The sequence below is a fragment of the Cygnus atratus genome, chromosome 2 (assembly GCF_013377495.2).
Source record: "Cygnus atratus isolate AKBS03 ecotype Queensland, Australia chromosome 2, CAtr_DNAZoo_HiC_assembly, whole genome shotgun sequence".
NCBI classification, from domain to species: domain Eukaryota; kingdom Metazoa; phylum Chordata; class Aves; order Anseriformes; family Anatidae; genus Cygnus; species Cygnus atratus.
Window position 1 is genome coordinate 139,159,394 of NC_066363.1, and position 27,149 is coordinate 139,186,542.

Below are 27,149 nucleotides of genomic sequence, written 5' to 3' on the forward strand. Positions count from 1 at the left end.
AGCAGGGTGTCCCCACAGCCTGCAGGGCAGGAAGCCTGCACAGTCCCGAGGGGGAAAGCTGGGGCTCCTCTGGCTGAGAGCACACGTCCCCACTCAGCCCCTGGGCTCCCGCTGGAGGGAACCCAGCTTCTGCACAGAGCAGCTGCAAGCAAACACAGCGAGCAGGGACCTCCAGTGCTGCGCAGGGCTTTGTCCCAGCGCTGTGGGAAGGCAGAGCCAGAAACGTGCCTGCAATCCCACTGCCCTTGCTGCGGGCTCCGGCACAGCCCGGGGGCCGGCACCCGGCTGCACTGTCACCATGTCCACGCGGCGTGTCTAGCAACCCCCAATTAAGCAAACAGCTAATTATATTCCTCTAATGAGACAGCACGCTTTACTGGCTGGAAGAGAGGATGGGGAGACAAGACTTCTGGTTTCCTTTTCAGGATCAACCAAAATGAGTCATTGTCTCAGCTTTCTCTCAGCTTGAGAATGATTATTTATGTATTGTTTATTTAAAGTTTGTTCCCTTTTTTTTTTTTTTTAAATTAAAATAGAATAAGTATAATTTCACTGAAAATAAAAATAAATCTATTTTTAAATATTCCAGTCTGGATGCAGTTCACTTAACAGCAAGAATGTGGGTGCGGGGATATCAGAAACAATATTGTTATTGGGAAACTGTTACTAGCTGGTTTCGCTATTCTGTTCAAAAAATCAGTAAACCAGTGGTTGTTATTTTTGGACAGAGTTTATTTAGAAAAGGCCTGAGTGCAGCAAATCAAAATCCGGGCTTTTGCATGCTGTGGCTTTGCTGGTTTGAAGCAGCTCCCGTCAACCGCAGCTCTCTCAGACTGACGTCTGCATCCATACGCGAGCGGTACAGATGTGACAGGAGTGGCACGACTGGTGTGGAGGCACCTCTTGTGGGGGGCCTGAGTGGCCAGGATGAACTAACAAGATTCAGAGTCACCTTACAGAGTCACAGAGTGACAGTGGCTGAGGCCGGCAGGGCCCTCTGGAGCCACCCGGTGCCACCCGTGCCCGAGCAGGGACACCCAGAGCAGGGTGCCCAGCACCATGTCCAGGCGGCTTCTGAAGGGCTCCAAGGAGGAGACCCCACAGCCTCTGGGCAGCCTGTGCCAGGGCTCCGTCACCCGCACAGCACAGAAGTGCTCCTGGTGCTCAGGGGGAGCCTCCTGGGGGCCAGTTTGTGCCCAGGGCCTCCTGTCCCGGCACTGGGCACCACTGCACACAGCCGGGCTCCGTCCTCCCTGCACCCTCCCCTCAGGGATTTACAGACAGTGATGAGATCCCCCTGGGCCTCCTCTTCCCCAAGCTGAGCAGTCCGGGCTCTCCTCAGCCTCTCCTCACAGGACGGGTGCTCCAGGCCCTTCATCATCTCAGTGGCCTTAATCACCCAATCCTTCTTCGCAGGGCATTTATGCAGCCATTCCCCTTCTGAAAAAATGGAGGCAACCTAACCACAGGATCAGCCAGCACCCAGGCATACAGCTCAGGCTCAGATTTTAGCTGGGGCCACCAGGAGCACAGGGAGAGGAGATGTGCCGGGAGCTCTGTGGGGTATGATTGTGGCCAGGACACAGCTACTTGTCTCACATGCAAAATCCCAGGTGAGGTGGCACTCTGAAGTCTTTTTTCCAGAAGCTGGAGCAGGGGGGTGCAGCCATGGACTCATCCCAGCTGTGCAGGAGCTCTGCTAGCCCAGCCCCAGCCCCAGCACTTCATCTCAGCCTCTCCTCTGCCTGCAGCCCGGCAGAGAGAAGCAGAAGTGGAGAACCTGCAGGATTTCAGAAGGAAATCTGATTTCCCTCGAGTGTCCTGATCCTCACTCCTGGCTTTCTGCTCACCTATGGCAGTTACCTTCCACACAGTACACTTTCCTAATTCCCTGTCTGCACCAGGAGCAGCCGTGGCAGGAGGTTCAAATAATTGTTTTTACAAGACCCGCTTTCCGCAGAGCCTTTTGAAGGTCACGCTGATTATTTCCTCTGGAGCGAGCAAAGCGCCATGTAATTATTGCAAATGTCACCTGGTGAAAAATCACTTCTAGTCAATCACCTCGGCTCGGGGACAACTGCTGCAGCCCTTTGCTTCTGCAGCAAGCCAAACAGGAGCAACAGGGCTCACATCTCTCCTGTCAGGAGTCGTGTACTCCTCCAAGCGTGGCAAGCTGGTGAAGCAACACTCCCAAGAGGCATGGTGCAAGCAGGGTTTGCACACCAAGAAATGGGACCTGTCCCAGCAGGCACCTTGGCTTAATTCTTTTGTCGTAGAACTCTGTGTCTATTTAATCAAAATTTGTGACGCTTACACTTTGAGGTGAGTTGTTTCTCCTTTAGGTAATGCTTGAAGAAGATGTGTTTGGCTTTTTTTGAAAGGAAAATAAAGCAAAGATGATTCCGTGACATCAACTGCATTGAATGTATTAATAAGCCGGGGAAACCCAAGCATGTCAGGAAGAAAAAATCATTAAAAATTTGGTTATCTGTTCCAAGCATTGTGTCATAAGCAATCAAAGTTGATATGAAAATAAATTTTATAGGAAACGAGCACTCACCAAACCACAGTGATGAGCAGCAATACAAACACCTCAGCAGGAAAATAGCCTGGTTCCAAGGGAAACTGTCTGGATGTGACTGGTAGGCAGTGCTAGCCCCCTATTTATTAGAGGGCCCAGGAGAGCTTTCACACATACATACTCAACCATCAGACATGCATCAGGGCTGAACTGCATTGCAGAAATACATGGAGTAAATTTACCTGCTTATTTATTTACCTGTCTTCTTGGAAATACTGGCAAAAGTAAAAAGGACACACTGGACTAGAGAAAAAATTATTAGTGGCATCTTAAGTTACCCAAAGGTTGAAGGAAAAATCTTTGAGGGTTTCACAGGGATGAACAGAGAAAAGAGCAATGCGTTTGTACTGTTCCCTTCAACTAACTGCATACACCCCAAAAAAAGATAGCTGACATAATTCACCTGCACCTTGTTGGTCAATGCAATAGAGGTTTCTCCAGTTTTTCTACCTGTATTAGCAGCTGCCACCCAAGGAACAACAACAAAGTTCTCTCTTTTCAGTGCTTGGAGTGAAGCTGACACAAGGAAGTATTCTTCTGCAGCAGCACTGGAGGAAAATTAATGCATTTAATTAATTAAATTTAATTAATTAATGGATTTCCTCTCTCTAAGTCTACTTAGAGTAGTTCAGTGTTCAGCAGGCATTCAGATAATGCCCTCAATAATGTGCTTTAACTTTGGGCTAGACCTAAAGTGGTCAGGTGGTTGGACTCGATGAACTTTGTAGGTCTCTTGCAACTGAAGGGACTATTCTTCTCTTTTCTCTTCTCTTCTCTTCTCTTCTCTTCTCTTCTCTTCTCTTCTCTTCTCTTCTCTTCTCTTCTCTTCTACTCTACTCTACTCTACTCTACTCTACTCTACTCTACTCTACTCTACTCTACTCCGCTCTACTCTACTCTACTCTACCCTACTCTAACCTGATGTCCCCCTCCCACTGTCCTACCAAGCATCTTCCCCCAAGAGAGCTGCTGCAGGGCAGCAGTGTGGGGATGCTGGGGGGGGTCACAGCCAGGCTATTTTTAGGTGAAAGGAAGCCGGAGAGCTGACTCTCATCAGATCCAAGACACCACCTCCGTCCCCACACTCTGCACCTTCAACTCTGCCACACACTGAATGGTTTGAAAGCATGAGAGTTTAACAGGGCCCTTGAGGATTTCAGCATTCGTCTGAAAAGTATTTGGCAAGTCTGGAACCAACAACATCACTCTCTTAATGTATTCCAAAGCTCTTATGAGACACATCTTTAGCCCAAATATCTTATTTTTAGAGCAGCATCCAGTACTTGATCACACTAACCTCTACTCTATTTACAATTTCTGCTTAAAAAGGAGACTACTGCTTCATCTCATTTGTTTCTTTCAAGACACAGCTCTTGCAAAATCAGCTTCTGACACCCTTCTTCCTGCTGGATCAAGGCTGCTGTGCAGGCTAAATTGCCCAAAACAAAACAATGCCTAACTGATGTTGCATGTTTTCAAATAAATATCTTAGCAACAGCTAAACTAGTTTAAAGTGTTAGCTTTTGAGTGGGTAGCATTTTGTTTTTATTAACAATTTGATGACCGTGTAACTAAAGAAATATTCTAAGGCCACAGACACGTAGAGCCTCCACAGAGGCTCTCTTGTACATCACTCTGGCAGATGTAATAAATCTCATTTCAGTGCTTCAGAGCTCAATGATACTTTAAAATGGCCAGAAGCCAGTTACCAGTTGCTATTGCACTCATTAGTCTCTTCTCTCCTTAAAAAGATAGACCTAAAGATATCATCTAACAGGAAATCTGATTTTCATCCCAGCCTTTGCCTGGCCTCCTTACATACATCCTTCCTTTGGAGTGAGTTTTTTTATGTGTCATTTTTGGTCTGCAGGATTTAATTCCTCCAGCTGCAAATTCTCACCGTCACCCACAAATCAGACAGACCACTGATTATCTAAATTCTGCCCACAATTATTTTCAATTTAATTTTATTTAAAAAATGATTGTTAGAAGTATGTGTATTTTTGAGAGTAGCATCTGTCCCCAAGTATTTCAGGTTTAGTTTTTAAAGCTGAATCTTTTGCTCTGAGAGGACAGATATAATGACTTCACCCAGCCAGCAACCAGTTCTCCAATTATATGCTTTCAATTTCTCCTCATAGAGGAGTGATCAGTCTGTAAGATGGAACTGGAAGGTAATCACTGCAAGCAGCTGGAAGAGCAACACAAAATAAAAGATCATCTGCCCCTCTTGAGCATCACACCGTGGGTTACACGCTCTTTATGCTGTGAATAAGCAAATGGTCCCTCTCCCCACCTTGTTCCTTGGTCACCGTGCAAATGTAAGTGCCAGGGTGCAAAAATCCCAGCAGAACTCGTCTCCTACACCTTTTAAAGACCTGGAGACCTCAACCAGCCTCATAGCCAATGCTCTGGGGCATGGCTGCCTGTGCCTGATCCTGGGGTGCACAAGCCTATTTGCCAGCCCACGCTCGGGTGCAGCCACAGCTCAGCCGTGGCCCTTCCCAGAGCTGGGGGCGACTCCTGCTCACAGTGAGGAAGAGCAGAAGGACAGGAGAAAGCCCTGGGGAAGCAGGGGCAGCCGCTGGGTTTATTTCTGGGCTCTACTTTGCACCTCCTGAGCCCTTTTTGTCATTCTGAAAATGTGGTGGTGATGGAAAGCTCCTCCAGCCCTGGGCAGGCACTGCTAATAGCACTGCAGGGCTGAGAACAGTGCCCTGAGACGCAGAAGTGAAACAATTTAGAAAGCGATTAAAAGAAAAGGTTGCTATGATCACTTCAATTCCAGAGTCAGAGCTGCGTGACACTCTGCCAAGCCCAGGAATGGCACCACCAATACACAGAAGCTAAATTGCATTTGAAAGGGATTTCAGTTCTGGTGATCAGCGCTGCTATTAAATTGAAGTCAAGGAATTTAGGAGCTTCTTTCTTTCAGAACTGGTCTGGAATTTCATCTGTGCCAGCGAGTTATTCTACGGGAGGAGAAACTAGTTAAAGAAACATAAGCAACTCAAAAGAAAATTAATAATTTCTAATAAGTATAACCTAATCCTATTTCCCCCTAAATATATCCTTCCCAGCAGGAACCCATTCCTACCTGCATCTTCCCATACAGGGGAAGGAGGCAGCAGCACACCCAGGGCCGTGCACTCCCATACAGTGAAGGAGATGAGGATTTTCAGTGCTTCATCTCCACGGTCTTCCTTGATACCACCCACCTCGTTGCCGCTTTCTGGTGGTTGGCATTTAGGTTCACACCTTGGTGGCAGCCAGCATCTGCCACAGCCGTGCCTGCGTTTGTTTCTGGCTGGACACAACAGTGAAGTTTTCCAAAATCCTAGTTTTCTCAGTGTCTGCACCTTTTTTTTTCCCTCCCCTGAAGGGCATCCCACACGAATGCTACTCCCTGGCACGTAGCGGGGTGGCAGCGATGGAGAGCTGCCTCTCGGACACAGGACGTGGGAGCTGCGCAGGGAAAATCCTCCCGGGGCTGCTCAGACGGGCAGCTCACCTGGAGGCCCCTGTTACCTTTCCCTGTGAATGAACACGTCCTTCTGCCGAAATTTTCCAGACCTTCTCAGCCCGAGGCAGACAGCTGGTATGCCAAATTTTGAGCTAAGCTGTTAAAAACTGGCAAAGTCAAAAGAAACAGAAGTTGAGTGGCTTTAACGGCAAGTGCTAGGCAGCTTCAGCATCACACAGCAGTACCAGCTGTGGTGCTCTCTGCTTTGGGATGTGAAGTCGGGGGTCAGGCAAGCATCGAGGTGTGTTTCTGCACAGCCACAGAGATTACTGGCATCGTGCTGTCAGTTTTGCCCTAGGTCTGAGGTAGATTACTCTTGTTTTGTGGTGTACATGAAGTTGGATCTACGAGAAGGAATGAAATTAGATGTCATCCTGCTTACTTTCTGGCAAGGATTTTCGGTCTTATTAAAGCTTCTGAACATAAACCCCAGGCTTTTGGTTTCCTGGGTCACTGCTCTACCCATTGAACCCACAGCATTTAACTTCATCTCTTTCCCCAGGAGGCTCAGCAGCCAACATCCCAAAGAAGAGCAACAACCCCTAGGTGGGAGAGGTGCCCGCCTCCCCAGTGGGGGCTCTCCTGGGTCAGCACGGACATCTTCAGGCACGGGGAGGGGTTTGCAGGAGGATACAGGGGGTTGGATCGCACTCCATCGCCGAGGTGCCAAGCCCCATCTGTGCCGGGACTAAGGCAGTGCGGATCCTGCCCACGAGCACCTAATGTGCCAAGTGCTCAAGCTTCCAGCTGATCGGGGGCCTTCCTGCTAGTCACGGCAGTGCAAGTCCCCGTTTGATCCAAGCGGGTACCAGTTCTGCAGCAGTCACGTAGATTTAGGTCAGACGCAAGGCCTGACTGATTTTACTGACAGCCGCCGGGGACCGGAGCGAACGCTGCTAAGTCAGCTCCAGCACTCAGATCTCGGCTCCTGCCATCCATCCCTGCAGCATGATCGCAGGCTGCAGCCACCCTGCTGCGCTCAGGCAGGAGGGAAACCCCCAAATCCCAACCTGGCCAGGGCTCCCAGCACCCACGGCAGGGCGCTGGGCTCCTCCCCAGCCCCAAGCCTTTCCCTGGGGACCGACCGTCCTGCTCCGCAGCGAGGGTCCTCAGAGGCCCACGAGATGCTGGACGTCCCACAGGCTCCAGAGGAGGGAAGCGCCCTTCTTCTACAAATTCTCATTGCAAGGAAGAAAAATACGTTGCTGGGTCATGTGGGTCTTGCAAGCCTGAGTTTGCATACCTAAAATGCTTTCAGTTTTAATAACCCTTTGGACTACGATTGAATTTAACTCCCTGCAGCAAAGACACGCCAACCATCACCTTGGGGTTTCAGAGCTGTTAAGCCCCATCCGTTGGAACTAGATTACTGCCCAAAAAAAAAAAAGGTCAAGATTCCTCTTAGCAGATGGTTTCACGAGAGGAAGTGTAAACAAATTCTGCAATCCATTATGAAGCAACACCAGCGTCCAGGCACTGCCAATGTTTCACTCCCTACGTAAAAAGTAGTGGGCTGATATTATCTGCAAAGGAAGTCAAATGAGCTGATACAAATTGAAGCTTTTTAAAGAAACAGGAAACTCAACATGGTATCTGCACTCACAGTCTAGACTAAGCCCAATCTTTTAACCATTTATGATCCTGGCAATAAAAACGAAGAGAATTATAAGTTGCTATATAAATAATTAAACAAACGACAGCAGTTCTAATGCAGGGAAGTAATGGTCTTATGGACAAGAGCACATGGATATCAAAACCAAACCTAGCTTCTCCACTGACTTTTCACTATGGACCAGGCTAGAGATTTTCCGTACATGATACACATATTCTGGGGCTCAGATAAGGGCACGGACCATGCCTGCCAGCCTTTTAGAAAGAAAGTTTGACTCAAGGAAGAGAGCAGAAGGTTTGGGCATGGAAGAGGGAGATATAACTCCCAAAATGTTTGTGTGACCTTGAATAAAATACACTTATTTCCTCTTCTTTCTGGCCAGGCTGTCCTCAGCCTGCAGGGAACAGCCTGGCTCTTGCAACGGGCTTTGCACAGGAGCCAGTATGGTCCAGCGATCTGTCACTCACCATTTATGAAAAGAGTTATTAAATAGCTATTAAATCAATTATTCAGATCAAAACCCCACCCTGCCGTACTCTGAGCACCTTAAGCTCAGTTTCACATGAAGCGAGAGCGCTCAGTGCCCTGCACCACGGCACCCTGGCAGGAGGAAACACTCGCGACCACGCCTGCCTCGCACCAAGCAGTGAAAGCAAAGAAAGCTCCACCAACCCCTCCGTACACGTTTCTACTTTCCCCAGGGTCTGGGGCACTGTGGGCTGGAGGAGAGGCTTGCCCTGAGCCTACGCAGACTTCTGCACAAAGCCAAACTGTTGGTGCAGCCCACGCCTACCTCCTGGCAGAGCTGGTGGGTATTACAGCAGGTCAGGCTCTTGGAGGGCAGCATGCTGAGCTGCTGTGCTGAGCAAACACCCTGATTTTCACGTGGTATGTGTGGCACCAGGGGTGTCTGGCATGGCATGGCATGGGTGGAAGGGGCCGCAGGCTCTTTGTCAGCACAGCTGGGCACAGCCTGGCTCTGCACGGTGGGGAGCGGCAGCATCCAGCAGCCAGGCTGTGTCCGGTGGTGCCCAGTGCCAGGACAGGAGGCCCTGGGCACAAACTGGCCCCCAGGAGGCTCCCCCTGAGCACCAGGAGCACTTCTGTGCTGTGCGGGTGACGGAGCCCTGGCACAGGCTGCCCAGAGGCTGTGGGGTCTCCTCCTTGGAGCCCTTCAGAAGCCGCCTGGACGTGGCGCTGGGCACCCTGCTCTGGGTGTCCCTGCTTGGGCACGGGTGGCACCGGGTGGCTCCAGAGGGACCGGCCGGCCTCAGGCACCCTGGCAGTCTGTGATGTGTATCAGCAGGGCTCCTTGCCTTCACCTCCTGCCCGAGGCTTTTGCTCAGGAGGCAGCTGTGCCAGCAGTGGTGAGCGGGGCCAGCCAGGGCGATGCAGCCCCAGAGGGACCTGCCACCCCGAGCAAGCATCACTGGTCCTGCACAGCCGCTTGCGCCAAAAAACCTGCCAGAGAAAACCTTCCACCGAGCATTAAGCTCTTCCCCTTCAAAAAGAGAAATACCTCTTCCACCCCTCCAGCCAGGACTGTGCCGATGTTCTGTCACCTGCTATTTGTCACTGCACGCACTGAGAAAGGTGCATGCGGACATAAAAGCAGCACAACGACCTAGATGGAAAGTGGCCTAGTGAAACACAAGCTTTAGTCCATTGTGGGGGCAGTTCTGCACACAGACTTTGAGGGGGGTCAGCACGTGCCTCGCAGGAGCAAAACACTCGCTGCTTGGCAGGTTGGTGAGAGGAGCCCTGCTCAAACCTGGAGAGAAAGAGGTCTGCTTGCATTTTTTTTTGTCCTGTTTGCTCTTTTTTTTTTTTGAACGCTGGAGTTCACCTTTACCACTTGGCTGCAATATCCATACCTCCTTCCTTTCCTCCACTAAATAAATCCCCATTTCAGAGAGCAGCTGCACAACTGGCAGTGTAGCTGAGACTTATCGATAGCTGATTATTTATGGGCTTTTTGAAAGCTGTTAGCCATATGTAGTTCCAGATCAGGTGAAAGGAACTGCAAACATTTTGGGGCTGGGATGCCATAGGTTTGTTTCTTCGTTGCTCTCATTCCTCCTTTCTCCTCACAACCCGTTTTAGCAAAGCCAGTGCAACTTTGCACAACAGCATCCTTCAGAAGCAAAGTTGAAATCTGTGTCAGCCCATTTAAACGCAGTTGCACGGGATTCATAATGTCATCCTGTACCCACATTTTACTCAAACTGGAGGAATCTGTGCATCAGACCAACTCTTCTTTTCAAATGCTATTTGAAGGATCAGCAAGAAAAGCTTTTTTGGAACTGTGAAGACTTTTACTAACTTGCACCATTCCTCTAAATGTATTAGAATTCAGGGCACATAACTGAGCTAAGAAGATAATATTGCATCTCTATGGCAACTGCAATGAACAGCATATTGACCATCTCTGAAGACATAGGGAATTGCATTATTTTGTATTATGATGGTTTCTACTTCGAGCATGCCTTGTACTGATATTTCTTCAGGATTAAAAAAATGTAAGGGCTGTGAATCACCAACCTTCCAGCCAAAATGTTTGGTGTTGTAAGTGTTTTTTCTCCTGCCTTTCACAAAAGCACTGTAGTTCCATTCATAGCATCAACATTTCTCTACACAACTCCCAAGGAAAACACAGAGTCAAAGATGCAATATACATTTTTGACGATAGTGCAAAAATAAGGCGAACTGCTTCTCTTCCCCTTTCATTTTTGATCACTTACACTGTTCATGACTCCTTAGCTGTTATGAAGCTGAACCAGCACATCAGATGTTCCTGTCTTCATCAGGATTTAGTCCAATGAGGAGGAAAGTATGAATTTCAAAAAGGACATAGACTGGCACAGAATGAAAAACACAGAGGGCATTGTAAAGAAAAAGGTTTGCAGAGCAGCAGTGAGGCACAAAGATCGGGTGTGGAGAAATGAGGTTGCTCTGCCTAGAGGAAGGCAGCACACACAAAGGAGAGCAGGCAGAGAGCAAAACCCTTGGAAAGAAAGATACCAGTCACAAAGCAATGGAAATCCATCTCAAAAGTCCATTAAATGCTTTTCGGAAGTTTCACGGCGGGCTAGCGGCAAAGAAGTGCTTACTGATTCAGTAATCATAATGCCTTTCGGTGCTGCTGGGTCTCCTTGGCCAGACACAGCCACATTGTGCTCGCTCAGTCTGTTTGGGAAATTGAAGCTCTGGCAAAGGCAGCGCAATTTTCTCCCACTCTTTGCACACGCACCTCAATAAAGCTGCAAGCTTGAGGGCATAAGTCACCTGCCGAGCAACAGAAGCCAGAAAGTCTCATTCTCAGTTAGCAGATTATTCCATTTCTGATTATTTTGTGTTTTTCTCCATTTCTCAGAGGTATATCAGCCCAGGAGAGATGGTACCAGAATAGAAAGACTGTGAGTCATGTGCATGGTGTATTCCCTCATCCTTCCTTTTCCTACACAGGAAAATTCAGTGGCTTTGGGACAAATGTACAGAGTTATGCTACAGAATGCTTCCCAGCAAAATTAAGAGACAAAGAGCAGCAAAACGCATCTTTAGTGATGAAATAAAGACAGTGACCATGTTAAAAAAATAAATAAAATCATATGGCAAAGATGAAAAATTGGTAAAATGCAGTGTAATTATGTGCCTTCAGATTAGGACCAGTGCTACAGCCCGTGCTACTACACAGGCTGTTTTTTTCCAGAGGGAGTAGGAACGAAGCAGAGGCGTGCTTTTAGTGCTCCAGGTCCTGCTTTGGCTGCTGACAGTTCTTCAGCAGGGAGGCTTTGGGGAGAGGAAGGAGAGGGCTGGATGCTCCCCAGGAGCCAGGGTGCAGTGAGCAGATGTCTTTGGAGAAAGGATGGAGGCACAGGGTGCCAGCGAGTGTGTAAGTGCATGGGGGAGAGGAGGGACTGAAACAGCAACAGGACAATACGCCTGAAAAACTATACTTTTGCCAGTGTAGGCAGGTGGGCTGCTCAAATTCAGCTCCCACGCAAGTGAGCAATCCCTGCTGCTTTGGGGTAAATGTAGCTCTAAGAGAGAGCTGTGCCGCAGGGCTGTATAGGCTGAGACCTGGCTGCGAGAGAGCAAGCCTTAGTCCCTGCCAAAAGTCAGATGCAGTCACAGTCAACTCATGGGGCCCAGTAACAGAAACAAGGGACCCCCCAGGAAAACCCAGGTCACACACAGGCGGGTGAGAAATGCCTGAAGTACAGGAGAAATTTGAGGGTATCAGAAAGTCAAGCAGAAGAAAGAGAAGACCTGGGAATATACCTCGGAGGGAAAACCAAGCAAAGAAGCTCCCCTGCTGAAGAAGTGTCAGCAGCCAAAGCAGGACCTGGAGCACTAAAACCAGCCTCTGCTTCATCCCTACTCCCTCTGGAAATAAAACAGCCTGTGCGTATGCTCTGTGTAAGTCACAAAGCCTACATCAAATGCCTGAATCCATCTTTTTAATTGCCTGACAGAGGAGAGCCCAACTAACTGCTAACTTCAAAGCAAACATTAAGCTATTCTTCTCTTCCTTAGTGCATCTACACAACCTTTCTCTGCACCCTTTTGGGCAATCCAGAGTAAGGCTTTTGCTGCTGCTACGACTTAAGCGAAAAGTTTGCAATTTACCCCATTATAAAAATGAACGATCTCTTTGGGAAGGGCAGGGTGGGACACTAAGAGCAAGCTCCAGCAGCTGCCCCATGGCCTGGTGTGCTCTGCCCCCTACCTCAAGGGCTTCCCCTCCAGCTCCCATGCCCTACAAGATACTCCGTGACCCATGGAGGCCACCAGCCTCTTCTGTGCGTTTTGTACATTGAATTGTAGCAGCATGAGAGATTTGATGAAAATCATTCCATTTAATACGGCATTTGGAAGTGGTAGAACAGCTTCCTGCAGTGGTCCAGGCCATTATATGAGCAAAGCAGTGGAAATTGAAAGCTCCTTACTCTAATCCTTTCTTCCAAAGCTGATCTCTCAGGCCTCAGGCAGGTCAGGAGGCCCTGACACAGGGCAATACTTAAATACGTCCTTTCACCACCTGTGTAGCCCACGAAAGACTCGGTTTGTCCAGACACACTCTGATGTAACGCTAATAACATTAATTGTCTCACGTGTGTTGGGCAAAACTTCTTGAGCAATGTGAGAGCTGGTGCACAACAATGGTGCATCTCCTAATGGCAAAAACGTTTGAACATTTTCCTTTCCTTTACCAAATTATTGGTGGAGGGAGAGAGCAGGGGCAGAGAGAATGTGCATAGCAAGGAAAGTGTACGTGGCCATTCGTTTCCACGTCATTTGCTGAGCAGGTGCAAAACCCAAAATATCCACCAGATATGCCCATCACAAGTGGAAAGATGAGATGTGGTGTGCCTCTGCTTTACAACCTAAATTATTTCGCACTAATCAGCCCTAGGTGAGCCAGAGTGAAGATGTTTCACGTGTGATTTAATCACGTATAGCCCCTCAACACCAGGGAGGCACCAGCTCTACTCTCCAGAAAGCTCACCACAAGCTGCAGCTTCCTGAGACCATTAAACACTTTGGCAAAATTTGTGATAAGAAGGCATTCCTTTCACATCATTAACAGGCAGAGAAAATGTCACCAGCTTCTCACCTACCCAGAAGCCTGTCACGAAGAGTCACTTCCATGTCCTGATTTACTGGAGGGTGTTCCCACGTGTACCAAGGGATCCCTCACTTCTGCCCACCGCAGGACAACTGGCTCACAAGGAAGCAGAGGGTGGCATTTCCAGCCTCAACACAGTTGCAAAGAAGCCGTTTGACTTAGTTTTCACGCAGGAGCGAGAGCGACTGCTTGCTATTTATCACCCTGCAAGGAACTGCTGTCTGTTGCCCTGAGCTACAACAAAAGGCCGATGAGAATTAAATTAACATCAAAAGAAGCAGAGCCGAGCCATGTAAGCCTTCGTCAAAGAAGCAAAGCAGACGTGTAATAGTGTGCTCAAAACGAGTTAGGTTTCTGCTCACTCACAGCAGCCCTGGATCAGGCACTCTCTGCTCCTGAAGCCCAGAAGCAACCAGCAACAGAGGTTTCTTACCTAGACCCCCTCTCGCTCCCATATTTCAAAAAAAATAAGCAGTACAACTCTTTCAGCATCTGCGCCATCATTTAGGGCTTGCCTTCCCCTTGTCCCCTTATCAGCAGGAATAATTAGCTTGAACACCAAAAGGCCCTTGGTGGGAATAAAGGGACAGCCCCATGTCTCTTAGCACATTAGCTTGCGTGAATTCCCTGTATGATGTGGGCTTCTACACAGCATATGGCCTTGCTGTGTTTTTCTCCCCAAACAAATAGCAAGGAATATATGGTTTTGTTGATCATTTTCTGGTATAAATTTGATTGGGGTTTGGGAACATTTTTTTTAATGAACTGCGTATTCCGCATCTGTGCTTTGTGCATTAAAGAGAAAATCCAATCAGTTCGGTGTAATTGTTTTATTTACACCAGTTTAACCAGAAAATAAATGGCTACAATAATCTTCTTCTGAGTAAGAAATTATGCAGTTCACACCAGGAGTGTAATCAGCAGTGAAAAAAGTAATATTTTCCTGACAAAGCTGGAAATTCATGAATGCTTCTGTGACGGGCAAGAAACCAGACAACAAGACTACCTCAAGCTACTCCACATGACAAAATAACGTTTTATTCATCCCTTTGTCACCCCTTTGTCTTTTCCCTTCAAACAAGAGCTGCCCAGGTCATTAACTTGCACCTGAAAACCCCAGAAGGAGCAGCTCCTTCCCTCCAGCTCATGCAGAACCTGGAGACCTCAGGGATGCACGCCTGCTCCTACGCAGGGCTTGAGGCAGCAAAATCACTGAAGGAGCTCCTCAAGAGTGGACCCAAACGTCAGCTGTACCTCCTATGGATGTAATTGATGAGAGATGGGTACAGGTGGACACCACCTAATGATGTTTCTCCTAATTAATGTGCTCTGAAGGAAGCCAGCCCTGCCAGAGCAGCGCCGCCAGATCCAGCAGTGCCCAGCTGCCACCCCGTCCCTGCACCACCCCTGGGAGGAGTGCAGAGGATGACGAACTTGCTTTGCAAATTAGCTCTCAAAGCAGCTGCAGAGCAGGTTACTTACCGGGACCTGTGGTTCTTCGAGAGCTTTGCCCGAACCTCTCAGAAAAGCAGCCCCGAGGAGGACCCATGGCACTGCGCACTCAGAGCTGTGTTTGTTGGCACTCGTCTTGTCCTCGGATGTCCCAAATCCTCCCATCCTGCACCCCTTTCTGACACAAGACCACGGCAGCCCCTCAGGGTGCTCCTGGCTCCTGCTCGGGGACGTCTTCCCTGTGCATCTGTGCCTGGTGCTTTGCTGCCTCTTGTCTCCGCCTTGTTGGCCTCTTTCTTTCAAGAACACAACACCCAGCCCTCCACCCAAACACGGCTCAGCAAGGCTGCCTCTGTACCTCATGCTCCTGAACTTCTCACAGTCACTTGGCAGATTCCAAACCCTACGAAGGTCTCCAGGTAGAGCCTTGAGTTTCAACAACATTTATCACAGCCCACGGTGTGCTGAGACCCCCCCCCAGCCACTCGTGGTAGACCTGCAAGGACAGGTGGACCTGGGGATTTGGCGTCACCCCCAAATGAAGAGCTATCTGATGGTCCAAGACAATGTCAGGGAAGATGCTCGTGGTGTCAGCTCAGAGGTGCCAGGTCCAAGCTCGTGAGGCTGAGGCAGCCTTTGAAGCACACATATGTTTGCCCAAGGTGAGCATGCTGGTGCTCTGCAGAGATAAATTTAAATAACCCACCAGATATTTGTAATAACACATTCGCTCAGCAAGAGTATCCTTCAGATGGAGCCCAGAATGTGGTTCTGTAGGATCAGAGGAGATGGTCAGAGACCTTCAGCTGCCCACAGTGAAAGAGGGACACCATCACCTCCTGTGCCACCAGCACCAAATGTCCTGCACCATGACAGGACATTCCTTCAAAAGCAGCAGTTGTCCGAGTGTCATTGCTGAGGCTCCAGCGTGAGGTGAGCATCACCCACAACAGAAGCACCATGCAAGGTGGGCTCGCATCAGATTCCTGTGTTTCCCAGTGCCATTCCCTAGGAAGACAGATGGCTCTGCTGTAATTTCAGCTTCCAGATAACAGCTCCTAACGAGCAGCAAGAGAAGTCAGTACAAGCCAGTCGATGGTGCCTGCGGCGGGCTGTAAAACTAATTCAGCAATATTCTGACCTCGGTAATCTGCCGTCCCTGAGGTGGGATGGGCTGAACCCACTGCTGAAGTGGCCTTGGACGTTTCCTTAATGCAGCAGAAAACCGTACCGCAGAACAGAGGTGTGCATACATTGCCAATGCCTCGACAGCTATAAAAAGGCTTCCATCTGCTTAGTTAAAATAAGGTTGTTTACTCAAAATGCCTTTGAAGCAGAGACAAGGAACAGTGCAAAATGCACTAGAAAAAGGAGTGCCACTATTTATAATATCTCTGTGTGGAAATAAAGAGGGTGACAAATGCTGGTGATCACACCAGAACCTAGGACAGGTGTGAATATGCTTTTGCCCTCTGTGCCAGCACAACCTGCAGTGTCATCCCGGCCAGCAGGGTCCGTCTTGTTGGGAGACACGTTTTGTGTCCTGTGGGGACAGAAGATGTGAAAATGATGTGAAAATAATGTGAAAATGATGTGAAATAATGTGAAAATAATGAACTGGCCACTGCCAAAGACAGCAGCCCCAGCACAGCCCAGTGAAGCCCCAGCACATCCCCAGCACAGCCCAGCAGGCTGCTGCTCTGAACCACTCCCCAGCTCAGCACCAGCTGCCCCACGTCCTCAAAAAGGCTCTGAAACGCTGTGGCTGCCTGGGCAGACCAGAAGGGCACGAAGCCCAAAGCAGCAGCTCTGTCCAGCACACCACTGTTGCCAAAGTCCTCGTGATGGACCCTGCTGGATCAGCAAAAGGTGTCCAAAACACCTCCAGGCCCTCATCCCCAGCTGCGTCGGATGTGTAGGAACTTACTGGGGGTTTCGTTCCCATTTATCTGGACACCACGAGGTCTTTCTAAAGCTGACCCTTGGCCATGCTGCAATTCATATCCCTATCAGTGAAATGGGAAAGCAATACATCCAGGAAAACCCTCGATGGCTTTGCACTGCTGCTGGGCAGGAGGTAACACCACAGCACGTGCCACAACGTGCAGGATCACCAGGTTTGCCAAGCCAGCAACCTGCCCTTGGAAACACTTGGCAAAGGTTTTTTGTGCGGACTCCAGGAAAATATCTGGGATAAAAATGCTTGCAACGCCTTCCAAAGTGTCTTTGCTGCCTCACTCCTACATTTGCCATGCCGCATGTTCAACTTGTTCTTTGCTTGGGCAAAATAAATTAATCGGCAGAGCTGCAAAGAAAAGTTTGCTAATTGGAAGATAAATACTCTCCAGAGAAACCTCCTCCGGGAAAGAGCTGACAAAATAGTAAATAGCAGGATAGGAGCAACACAGCACTGGAAGAAGAAATGTAACAAAAACATTACCAGTGTTTAACAAACACAGTCATACCCAAACATTACACCAACCTCACAAACATTCAGAAGTCATCGTTTTTTCATTTATTTAAGAAAAAATATGTAAGTACTCTATTCCTGCCTACAGGGAAGCAAGTTCAATTCCACCCTAATTTTAGCAGATGAGCAGAATGCACATCACGTTTCAGATCTACAACAGTTTAAAAAAAAAATTGGTGGCAATTACAAAAAGTGAAGGACTCACTGCAAGGTCACTGCTTCCACCTCCTCTCCCTGATGAGCCTCCGACTAGGAATGTCCCATCTTGGCTTCATTTTTTCCCAGACACTGATGCTTTCCTTTTTAATCCTCAAATCCCTTTAGCAGGGTTTTGCACACAGCTCATTAGTTAGCAGACAGGCTCACACAGATGAAAGATATTGTTAAACATTTTGCTGACTTAGCATTTACTTTCTACGGTCAGTGGGGCTAAGCCTGAAGCTTCGCCCTGCTCCGTGCTTTCTACAACAGCAGACAAGAATGCAATTGCTTTCCTGCAGCAGTTACTGCTCTGAAGCAAGCAGGGGACACCTTTGGAAACAAAACACTTTCTTTCTGCCATGGATATGCTATACGAGAGGAGCCGCGATTCCTTGCAAGGCTTCCACCAGCACACACCTGAGCAAGGACCCTTGGTGAGACAGAAACCGGGGAGGTGGGTTCAGCTCATAGTCAAGAAGGACGGTTTTGAGCTCTGTACTAAACAACATACGACAAGCATCCAACACACCGCATTTTTCACCAGTCAGCTAAAAAGGAGATGAACTAGAAAAGGGTTCTCTGCCAAGTTTTTGGTTCCCAGCACCTGCTATAGAAACACAACGACTGTTCATAAAACAGCTGTGAGAAAAAGCTCAACTTGGAACCAGGGGAGTCCTTTTTCCTCACCAGCATTTCTTTCACCGTGGCTACACGATGTTCTTACACTTCAGAAAGAGCACCCACTCCTGGCACAGGAGCAAATGTACAAATAAAATAAAAATAAATCAATAAAAAAAAAAGATCGGACAAGGAAATGAGAGCGACCCACTAGACTAATGACTGATCACAGCATCTAAAGCTCTCAGAGTGCAACAGATGTAAAACCGCTGGGCTCAGCAGCACTTGCCAGTGCACACTACTGAAGTCATGCAGGATGTGGTCGCCTTCCCTTGTTCTTGGTTGCAGGGTGTTACAACAAATGAGAATTTATTACTGCTAAAACAAAGATGCTCAATGAAGCAGATACGGCTTAAAATTGTGATGTTAATTATAGACATGTAAACACTTCTGGTTGTGGTAACCTTCATTTCTCCTCCTGCCTGCACAGACATGCATAAACCCATACACAGTTTTACGTACACTCATAGTTAGCATGTATTACTTGTATTACTCTATGTATTACTTGAAACTTAGAAACAAACTGTGTGACTGAAAGGCACCAAGTCAGCGAGTCTACATGCCTGTATTGCAGTTCAGATAGCTACAGGATCCTTGCAAAAACCCTTGTTGCATCTGAGAACAACTTGGGCTGGTTGCTCTGATAATTACTATCTTCCCTGAAAGCTGTGAGATACTTTATTTATGGCACTTATATACGGTGCCCTTGGGCCAGCTTTCTCCTTTTCCAATAGCTGTTGCTGACCGCCTTGCCTACAGACAGTGCTGCCATCTCCTCCCAGCCTTGGTGCCACTGAGCATCCTGCCAGCTCCCTCCACCCTCTTTCAGGTCTTGTTTGACTACAGGATCAAAGCAGCCCCTGGTACCCCAGATCCACTTTCAAAGGGCTTGGCGCACCTGCACTGATATTCCTACTGAAGATCTCAGAGAGGTTCACTTGATTTCTAGTTGCTCATGTCATTTTGGGGTCAACCAGAACATCCAAGTCTTTGTCTTCCTGCCGCTTCCTTCTGAGGAGCCCTCAGAAGTCACAGGGAGTGGTAACTCTAACGGCACACTTAACTGCTCTTTTTGCTATTATACTTCATGCTATTTCTTTTACTTCTGCACTACTCAATCTGCCTGATTGTAATTGCAGTCCAAGGCCATTCTGAAAATAAAAACAAAAACACATTAACCACAATGGGATTCCATCCACATGTGGCTGGTGAGACAGGCATCACTATGTCCCCTCTGCCACTGAGCTCCTCCATGACACACCAGCAGCAGCTCAGCTCCCACTTGGTGTCTCCTGATGCCTCTGATGAGACACAGCCCTGGAGAGGAAGGTGTAAGACGCACCCTTAAACCAACTCATTTTAAAGTAACAAGGCAGGTGAGATATTGCTGCTCTGAGTACAAGAAATTTGGTACAGCATCCAAAACAGGATCTTTCACTCAGCATCCTTCAGACCCTCACACAGCTCAGTGCCCAGGAACAAGGATCCCTGGTGCTTCAGGCACATCACCACCTCATGTTTCCAACACAAGAGAAATTTCAACATTTTCTTGTTTGTTTTCTCTGTCTCCTAGCTCTAGAAAAACAGCTGGAGGTTTTAAACTTCACACAGAAGATACAAATCTGAAAGAATTGCTTGGTTGCTCATTTTTTGTGTGTGTGTGTGGGGGGGGTTGTTTTGTTTTGTTTTGTTTTCCCATAAAGCCATTTCCTCTGCAGACAATTCAGGATTAAACAAAAACCTTGTTTCTAACACTAAGCAATGCCAATGGCCTCAGAGTCCCACCCACCTGAGCAGCACTGCACATATGTCAAAGTGTATCCCTTCCATATGGAGGACAGAAATACGTGGCGTTTATGTTTTATTATAACAACAGAGGTCCTTATTAGATTTTCCATCTAACCTAAATAAACATATTGTTTTGAATACTGCATTAAAAGTATCACCTAGTAGCCATGTTGCAGTGCTCCTTATATGCCAGGGGATGCAGACAGCGAAGAGTTTCAGATAACGTTTATGCTGAAACATTCACTTTTTATAACAAAATGATCATCCTTCTGCCTGTTAGCAAACTGGTTAATTAATAAATACTCCTGAGAGTTTTGTTAGCTCTCTTCATCTCTGCTTATAGAAAGTAAAAAGGAGCTAGCGAGGGAAAGTCCTGCTTTGAGAAGAGAATTACTTGGATCTGGCTTTGTGGAAAACAGCTCAGCTGAAGAGGGGGTGATGTGAGGATGCTGGAGGGAATTCTACCACAGGCTACTTTGATGCTTCTGGAAACTACTGCAAACAGAGAAGTGAGATCCTTGTTCTTTTCAGACTTGCCCTACATCGCCTGCAGCCCAGCAGGAGCATAGGGGAGCCCTGGGTGAGGAGAGGAGCCCAGCCCAGGTGAGCCTGCCCTGGTGCCTGCGCACCTCGCCGGGTGTGCATCGCTCCTGGGTGTGCATCGCTCCTGTCCAGCAGGGCAAGGAGCAGCTCCACATCCCGACTGGAGATGTGTTCACTGTGCTTAGTGAAGCCCTTTTCAGACTGAGAAGAAGTGTTGTTTTGTAAAATCAATCTACTTTATCCTGCTGCTTTTCTTTTCTGTGGGCTCAGCCTGGCTTCCAGTGAAATCAATGTGGGACGGGCTCTTATCCCTAGAAGTGGGATGCTCTGCTTTGTTGTATGAACCATTTGGCCATACTGCCTCTGTGCTGCTCGAAAGCTATTTTCAGAGAGAGAAAAGATGAGAGAAATGTACAGAGGGCTGCAAACATAGTTCTAGTTTATAAAAAGCTACAAACCACAAAATGCCATTCTCCTCTGGTAGGTGTTGCTAACTATAAAAAATAGATGCTACTTCTTCAGACATGATTAAGAAAAGGTGAAAATTCAGGCTTGCAGTTCTATTCATCCACAGGTCTTGAATGCACCCTGAGGGGGTGACCAGACACTGTTGCATGCTTTTAAAGCACCCAATGCAAGAAATTCTCTTCTCACCATCATGATGGGATTCATCCCAGGGTACCGAGGGAGCTGGCTGATGGTATCAGGAGACCTCTCTCAATTATTTTTCAGCTGCCTTGGGAATCTGGAAAGGTCCCATCTGACTGGAAGCTGGCAAAACGTTCCAGTTTTCAAGAAGGGCACGAAAGAAGACCCTGGCAATTACAGGCCTGTCAGTCTCACTTCAGTGCCTGGTAAAGTTATGGAGAAGATTATTCTGGAAGTTAATGAGAAAAAATTTGAAATACAATGCAGTCATTGATCATAGCCAACACAAGTTCACAAGGGGAAAGACCTGTTTAATGAACTTAATTTCCTTTTTTGACAAGATTACCCATCTAGATTTCAGCAAAGCTTTAAATGCCGTTTCTCACAGTATCCTTCTGGACAAAATGTCCAGCATACAGCAAGACAAGTACACAATACGATGGGTGAACTTTTGGCTGATGGATCAGGCTCAAAAGGTTATAGTAAATGGGGTTACATCAGCCTGGCAATCAGTCACTAGTGGGGTTCTGCAGGGCTCCATGTTGGGGTCAGTTCTCTTCAGTGTTTTTATAAATGATCTGAACACAGGACTTGAATACATAACAAGTAACACTGCAGATGATACTGAATTAGGAGGAGCTGTTGGTTCCCTTGGGGATACAGAGGCCTTGCACAGAGATCTGGACAAGTTAGAGGCTGGGCAGTCACCAACCACATGAAATTTAACAACAGCAAGTGCCAGATTCCGCACCTGGGTCAGGGCAACCCTGGTTATATGTACAGACTGGGGGATAAGAGGCTGGAGAACAGCCCCAAAGAAAGGGATTGGGGGTTCTGGTCACAGCAAGTTGCACATGAGCCAGCAGCGTGCCCTGGCAGCCCCAAAGGGCCGACCCTGCCCTGGGGTGCCTCAGGCCCAGCACTGCCAGCCGGGAGAGGGAAGGGATTGTCCCGCTCTGCTCTGTGTTTTGGGCACCACAGTATAAGAAAGATATAAAACTGTTAGAGAGTGTCCAAAGGAGGCCTGGAGAGATGGTGAAGGGTCTAGAGGGGAAGACATACAAGGAGCAGCTGAAGTCCCTTGGTTCATTCAGCCCAGCGCAGAGCAGGCTGAGGGGAGGCCTCATGGCGGCCTGCAGCTCCCTCACGAGGGGAGCGGAGGGGCAGGCGCTGAGCTCTGCTCTCTGGGGACAGCGACAGGACCCGAGGGAACGGCATGGAGCTGGGACAGGGGAGGGTCAGGCTGGGGGTTAGGGAAAGGTTCTTCACCAAGAGGGTGGTCGGGCACTGGGACAGGCTCCCCAGGTAAGCAGTCATGGCACCGAGCCTGCTGGATTTCAAGAAGTGTTTGGACAACGCTCTCTGAAATGTGGTTTAATTTTTAGGTGGTCATGTGAGGAGGCAAGAGTTGGACTCGATGATCCTTGTGGGCCCCTTCCAACTCAGGATATTCTATGATTCCATGATTCCATGATTCTATGAACTCCTGGCAGCAGATTTCCCCCCGCTTTCCATCTTTTGATTTACAGTACAGTCTCAGAGAAATATGCTTCTATTGACCTATTGTGAAAAGACAAATCTGTCCTTCATGCAGTCATCCTACATTTCTGCAAATCAGCAGGAAAACCTTGAGATAGCCATGAGCCAGCGTGAGCAGTTGGTGGAGAATCATGGGACCGTGGGCATGGGTGCTGAGACTGTCATTTCCATAACTCTCCTGCAGATGTAATAACTGCTAACACCAGAGCCAGAGCCTGCATCCTCTTGGTTTTCCCTTTGTCCCTGTCTCCACTTTGTGTGCATTCATCCTGAGTTGTCATCCTCTTAACACACAAGGTCACTATCAGCAAAGCAATTTGTGAGCTACCAGCAGAACTGACCGCACTCCTTCCCTGCCCTCTCCCCTTATCTTTCTGTCTCAAATGGCACTTGATGTTTTCTGTAATTATCAGTCTGTTTCCTTTACAAAAGGTTCTTTGTAAATAAAACTTTGACATAGGAAAAGAGGATTTTGTCTTTGTTGTTATTAAAACAAATTGTATGGTCTCAGCTTTAAATCTTCCAAGTATCTTCTTCCTGACTTTGCTCAGTCAATAAGTACAAAACGAGTTTCTGTTTGACTTGGGAACTCATTTATACTTGTGCAACAGAGTATGCAACCCAACATGGTGATGGCACTGAGACAGGGAATAAATATTGAGAAAAATAGAGTTACAAAAATTATGAAATTCTACAGATCCTGAAAATGCTGGCCTGTTTTCCACAGCACATAATAGTGGCAGTTTGAAGCCTACCTGAACTGATTTTTTTGGAACACTCCATTAATTTAGGAGAAATTAAGTTGTTATGGGGGAAAAAAAAAAAGGAAGTTCCAGGATTTTACCAGTTCTCTTGACTCCCTAAAAATGCCTAATACTGTGCTGTGTTGTGAAATACAGAACAGGAAGGAGGATGCATTTCTGATATATATATATCTTATGTGCGAGCAGAGAAAACTTTGCCAAGGAGAATAAATTACAATATTGTTTAGGTGCTACAAAAATAAAATAATATATGGTAACAATTGTGTGCAGCCACCCAGGAAGCATAGATATAGTGCAAAAGAAAAATTGCCTTAAAGCATGTAGGAGCTGCTTGGTGTACCAGTGCACACAATGCCATGGCACTCACTTCACTGAGTCTACAGCAACAATTACTGAGCTCCGCTTGGGAAAAGTCTTACAAGAATACAAATTGCATTTTTTTGCCTACCACAAGAAACAAATAACCCTTATCAAAGATCATTCATCCCTTGTCACACAGCCACTGTGACTGCAAGTGAAAAACAGCAACTGAAATCAAACAATGAAAACCAAGAACGAATAAATTAAGAGATGTCACAAGCCTTTCCAATGCAGCTTTTAGCCAAGTCTGGGATCACTCCTATTATGTGTGCTAGGTCAAGAGCATCTAAGCTTGACGGTGTTTCAGCCAAGGCATGTGCAGAGGCTCGCTGTGGCAAGCGTGGCCAGCTTGGTGCTGGGTCAGGACGTGCAGGGGGCACAGTGCCGGCACAGCAGCTGCCCACGCGCACGGAAGCTGCAAGGAGAGGGAAAGGAGGGAGAGGAAAAACCTCTCTGGAGGCTTGAAACACTGCATTTCAGAAATACTGCAAGTCTTGTAGTGTGCTTTAATAAAAATCACTTCTTTCTTTAAAAGAAAGCAAGCACTGCAATCTGCTGCACCATTAAAACTGATGCCTTCCTCTCAGTTCTGGAGATGCAGTCTGCGTTACAAGCAACATAAGCTCCAACTTTTTTCTATTTAAGCAGCAGATATTTCATCTCAAAATAAAATAGCTATGCAACTGCACTGTACCCCTATTCAGGACCAACTGCTAGACCGACTCCTGTATTGCACAGGAACAAGATGTTCTGTCAAAACTATTAATACCAAATCTTTCAGGAAAAGGTGGACTATTTTGGCAGCAAGCACTCATTTCCAGTGGAGAATAGTCCAAAAGGAAGTCAAAGATCCGGACTCTGAATGCAAAACAAGGAGCACTTATAAACAGTTGAGATGTATTTCCATGTTATGGCGAATTAACCTGGGGCATTTTTTAAACTTTTTTCTTCCTTCATTCATATATAATCATATAAACGGTAGTCAATTAAAAGCTTAAAACAAACAACATAAGTCTTTTTGAAAAATGTTCCTTGCTTAACAATAGCCAAAGAGCTGGATGCTTTACAAGCCAAAGAGCTGCATGCTTTACAAGCCAAGAGAGCTGCATTACAGCAATCTGCAGGCACCGAGGCTGCTCCTGCTTCTCCCAGGGAGCCGGGACCTTCTTACCACCCCGCTGCTGCACCACCAGATCTGTGCTTGTGGCACCAAACCCATGGGAGAAGGTGGTAGGGGTGGTTTTTGTCTTTGAACACAACAGCAGACACCACCGGCAGCCTGTTTTGGGGCTCAAGGTGGGGGAGAGCACTCTCACAGCCCCCAGGCCACCAGACCCCATCTGTGTCCCCCATCCCCAGCAGGTGCCCATCTCTCTGTGGGGTCCACCAGCCCATCAGCACAAATGGAAAGGTATGCTGAACCCAAAGAAGGGAAGCAAATTCCTGCTGATTCCCTTGCTCTCCAGCATCAGTAAAGGCTAACAAATCCTACTCATGAAGGAAAACAAACTCAGAGACACTAGCTTCTGTCTTCTGGTTGAAGTATCTGTCCATTATCAACGTGCATCTGCCTACCTGAAGGAGCCAGCAAGTCCATGTAACAGGCAACCACTGCTCATGCAGACAGAAACAGTGGCAGATGCTGGCTGGACGAGTCCTTAAAGACAAAATAAACACAAGCATTCTCAGTTTTGTGTGTTGCATCATCCAAATCCCATCTGAAATAAAACACCATGTTAGTTAGTTCTGGAGACTTTTCAATAAATAGAGGTTTTTATGAGCTAAATTGAGCAGGATTCAGATGAAGCAACCAGAAGCGGTCAGCCAAGCGGAAATATGGGTGACTTTGCCCATATCCCACATTCGCATTTGCAGCCCGGCAGCCCCACACAAAGGCCCAATCCAAGTTCTTGTGAACACCACCAAAAAAATCCCAGGAAGCCATCACTAAGGCAACACAAACATCCTCAGTAACCCTAAATCATCACTTATGTATCACAACAGCCAGGCTCACCCCCACAACATATTTTCCTTCAGCTCCACTGTTTTAGCCACCCACCAGAAACACAGCTAACTCCTTTCAATAGCTCTAAAGAGCACGAGGTCACAAAATAGCTTGTTGAAGTCATTCTATAATTTACATTGTCTTACTTCAAATTTGCATTGCTGCCTTTAAAAACAGGAAATTTTCTGCTGGTTAAAAATATCCCTATATGGTGTAATTTCAATGAGGCTTTGACCTTCATTGCAGAGAAACCAAAGTTTTTGTTGTTGTTGTTGTTGTGTTTTTTTTTTCTTTTTTATTATTTTTTTCTTTTTATTATTTTTTTTCTTTTTCTTTTTCTTTGAATTTAGTAAGAACCATCCAACTGGAACAAATGCTTTTTATTTTAACAAGCTAGGACACTGGGAATGAAGCATCACCTCATGTTGTCCTGATACATATTTAAATCTCCTCCTTGAGTTATCAATATAATATGATCATCTGGAGTCAATGAACCATTGCAGATGTATGAATGCACATGCAGGCTTGCAGCCCTCTCCGCAGCCATGCCAGGCAGGACAGACATGCCTGCTGGCATCCCATGGTCCTGGGACCAATGCCATAGTAACATATCAGAAGCTGCAGTGATAAAAAAGAGGGAAGAAAGGATGCAAGAAAGCAATTTATGACAGCTAAGGAACTTCACCCATAGCATCAAGGGGTAATATAGCATCCTCCTGTATCTCTGAGGGCTGTCCCTCCTGTAAGCCTCTCGTAAGAGGTAGGTACCACACAACCATCTCCTGCCCCTCAAGGACGCAGGCTGCAGAGTGAAGAAGCTCAGCAGGAGAGAAATTCAGTGAGCAGAAAGTCAGTACTTCTCCTTCCCACGAAGAAAGTCTCAACCTGGACCAACAGATTGCCAGGACTGCCAGATTTGTAATTCAGATCAGGGACAGTCTGGCTTTTTTTTTTTTTTTTTGACAAAACAAGTCTCATTAGCCATCTTTTCAGTGGAATGGATAAACCAGAAACGTAAGAGAAGGAGGTAAGAGAATTTAGGACCATGTCCAATTATTTTCTACCTGATGACATTCATAGATTCATAGATATTCTGATACTCTAGTGCGTACGCCAACCATAAAATGAATTCTGGCTTTATAAGCAATGCAGAAATCCTGCTTGCCAGAGCTGTTTTGAGCACAACATGCTTTCAGTGTTCCAGTTTCCAGCCAGTACTCTGTGCAGTGATTTTCCACCACACTGTGCCTCACGTATAGCCAGGACACTGCAGGGAGATTGGCCACAAATGCACACGCTCTGTCAGCAGCACATCTCAGCATCCTCCCAGCAGCAGAAAGCTTTGCGCACTCATTA

General features: G+C 47.3%; 1 protein-coding gene across 1 annotated transcript in view; it reads right to left on the minus strand.

The window, feature by feature from the left end:
• Positions 1–25,408, minus strand: part of NCALD (neurocalcin delta) — a 124,156-nt gene extending 98,748 nt beyond the window's left edge. The window contains exon 1 of the mRNA XM_050709099.1: positions 25,364–25,408. The gene's annotated coding sequence lies outside the window, so the exon portion shown is untranslated. The remainder of the gene's footprint in view (positions 1–25,363) is intronic.
• Between the last annotated feature and the right edge of the window lie 1,741 nt (positions 25,409–27,149).